A 3,675-nucleotide genomic window follows, 5' to 3' on the forward strand; every position below is an offset into this window, starting at 1 on the left:
AAATGCTACTGACCTTATCTCCATTCTGCCCCCTCCACCCCGCAAGAAATTATCACTCCTGTAGAAGAAGCAACAGAAGATGAGGCACTGAAATGCCCTCTCTATAAAAGAGCAAGGAAGACAGTGCAGCCATCTATCACACATGCTCCAGTTCCCAGCTTGATATCTCAGCAAAACGCAGGGGACTTTGAAATGGAATTTCTGAGGTACAGGCACCTGCTTGCAGCTGCTACCTTCCTTCCAAGCTACTCTGCCTCAGGTTAACACAAAATAAAAAATAAAAATATAAATCTCCTAGACTCTTACAGCTAGATTCAAGTGGGGTATTCCAGTGTGATGATTCTTAAGAATGTAAAATACCACATTAATTAAGACTCCCCAAACATTTTTGAAGTAGATTATTTGGAAAAGCTCTCAGAGCTATTAATTGAACACTGAATAGGGTCATTCATGTGTGCTATTACCTATAATATGTAAACTGAAACTAATAATCTCCAGAGAGGTATAGCTATTAACAACTCAACAATTTCATCATATTACTCTTTGCACACATGGATCTAATAACAAGAAAAATAAAGACGTTTTTTTTAATATTAAAAAAGGCAAAAAATGTTTACCAGATGATATTGTCCCAAGAAGATGAATTTGCAGTACACTCCAATCCGATGTCCATACAACTCTGAAGTACTAACCCATGGGAAATAGTCCCAGATATCTCAGAATCTCAAAGCAGAAAGGGTCCTGAGGAAAGGGCTCTTCATGGGGACATATGGGAGAAAATGTTCCTCTACTCTCATCTGTCATCATTACCACAACAGCCAACTCTAAAATAAAGCAGGCAGATATGGTCTGATCAGCATGTGAACTTCATGCTTTTAGAGAATGCACTGTTAAGAATTGCACCACAGTTGATGTACAGGAGTTACACTGGTGACCTTGGAAAGAAAAGGCTTTGGTTCTCTAGCATGGAAAGCCGTATCCCTAAGGCAAAATTTGTGCATTGCCCTAAACCTGCAATATTAACTCCTTTGAATGGATTCTGAGGGACTTTGCCAAATCCTCATCTAACTGCATCTCTTCAGCTACCAGTGTAGCTGAACTGCCACAGCAAAGGAAGAACGTTTGAGAACCTACAGCTGAAGCCTGTGTTTTTCCTCCTGCTGTGATACAACTGAAAACAAAAATACCAAACAGTCAAAAGCCCAGCACCCCAAATACACACAGTCAAATTCGGTAGGATATTAAAGTGCTGTGAAAATGTGTGTGAGTTCTCAGTTGGAATCAATCCTCTAAATTTATGTAGTTCATCCTTCTTTCTTTCGTCAGTCAAATACAATGCTCTGTCAACCTAAATACTATGACTCGTATATAACCACAAGTGAATTGCATGTATTCCTCATTTTTCCCTCTTCCTTTCTTACTTTCTTGGGTTGTGTTTTTTGTTGTTGTTGTTGTTGTTGTTGTTGTTGTTTTGTTACATTTTGCAAGATGCCAACCTAACCACTAGGAACAGACCATCATCATCTCCTCTACCAAAAGAAGAACATTACTGCAAGACCCTCTCCAGTCCAAATGTTTAGGAATCCAATACACAACAATCTTGCAGGAATCAGCTGCCAGATTTATTATTCTACCTGAAAACCCCAAACAAATAAACAAACAAAAAAAACAAAACAAAAACAAAAAACAAACTACAAAAGAAACAAAAAAAGTGGAATAAAAACAAACTTTAAATAAAATTCTTAGGTACATTGTAAAAAGGGTGAATCAGTTCAGTGAAAGACTTTTTTTATCTTCTGCTGAGAGATCATGGTAATGTTGGTCTGATTGCTTGTTTTTCAGTGAGTCACTACCGTATACAGATACATATATATATATATATTTCTTCTTAAATATTACACATTTTATGCACTTTTTCCTTTTTTTTGTCTCTTTTTCCTTTTTTGCCCAATCCCTCTCCCACACCCACATCCTGCCACAGGCAGGAGGCGCTTCATGCTGACATTAAAGAACCAAAAGCAATCCATGGATTTTTCATCAAAGCATGTTTCATTTGAACCTTATTTCAATAGAAACTGCATATTTTTTTTAAACAATCTTACTTAACCTTTTCTTTTTCCTTCTTGCTAATTCTGCAATTTGAGACTTGTGATTCTGGGTTGATCTCTGCAAATTTAAGTGCCATTGAGAATTACAGGTGATGGAATTAGGTGACATAATAAGGCATATACACACTCCCATAAAATATGTTGTCTTCTGGATCTGACTAAATTAAATACCTGCTCAAATGTTTTTTATGCACCTGTGGTTTCTAGTAATCACTACTTCTTTACTTTTGATTAATTGCTTATTAAAATATTCATAGCTCAACTGATGTCTTAACTGACACAGGATGGAAAATCTACTCACAAACAAGGACTGTCTTTGAAACCCATCCATTGTGATGAAAATTACTGTTTGATGGTTATATGTTCATTTTCCTCCCACTTTTTGAGAACATAGGAAAATGATGTACTTCATGTAACACCTGTTTAAATTTCACTGGGCAAAGAAAGAAATCCCGATCTTACCAGCTCTCCCTTTCCTCAAACTAGGATATATTACACTTCAGAAAAGGTGCTCATAAATCTTTAGAATTTTTTTTTTCTTTGTCCTTTTTTTTTTTTCATTTTACATACAGAATTTTGTGTGTGACTTGTGTTTAAGATTACCCCTCACAAAAAACAACCAACCAAACAAAAACAACAAAACAAACCCAATTTAAAAACATAAACAATGGGGAAAAAAAAGAACTCAAAATTTAAATTGTCTTCCGAGCATATCTGATCACATTTACATTTAGTGTCCAAAACAATTTGATTGGTAACATCAGTGCCAGCACTACAATGTCATACAGTGACTTCATGGTATTGACAGTTCGTCTACTCTCCGTTCCACCGAATATCACAAAAGGTTCTGCAGAGCTTTCCTCAGCAAGCTGAAGCTTACTAGTCATTTGTGAATGCGCGTAAAAGCTGCTTATAGCACAGCTATGGCGTAAGCTATTTTCTAAGCAATAAATGGTTCAAGTCATCTATTTTGTCCTGAAATGCTACCTGTAGTTACAGCATTGCTTATAAATGGTCATAGTAAATTCAGCATCAAAGAGAATATTACAGAAAAAGACAGCAGCAGAAGCATTAGCATTATCTAGTATTTATATATGTTATCAACATAACACAGCAGTAAAAGGTTTAAATGCATATTAATGGGTACCATGTCTAAAAATTACTAAAGTACCTATTTAGTGTATTGGATATTTTTCTCAAGGAGTGCTTGCTGTGTCTAAACAGCATAATTAGATATGTGACTTAGTACAGTTAATTCCTATTGATTAAATAACTTATTTATGTACCAAAGGAAATGGAAGGATATGAAATGTTTTCTCCGTCCTGATCATGATCCCGTATTTAATGCTGACATGATCATCAGACAGCCTATCACATGTAATTACTACCCTCAAATGGATCTTGGAATGTCCAAGTGATAGCATTGGCCATATATGTATAGTAATGTGACTCCAGTTACAGCATGCAGCCTGCAGTCTGAAGTCAGGGATTTTGTGACTTAGTCCTTGTTCTTAAGGCTACTCTGCAAATAAGTGGGATTTTTCTTTTTTCTTTTTTCTTTTTTTTT

Source organism: Meleagris gallopavo, chromosome 6 (assembly GCF_000146605.3).
Source record: "Meleagris gallopavo isolate NT-WF06-2002-E0010 breed Aviagen turkey brand Nicholas breeding stock chromosome 6, Turkey_5.1, whole genome shotgun sequence".
In the NCBI taxonomy this organism is placed as follows: Eukaryota; Metazoa; Chordata; class Aves; order Galliformes; family Phasianidae; genus Meleagris; species Meleagris gallopavo.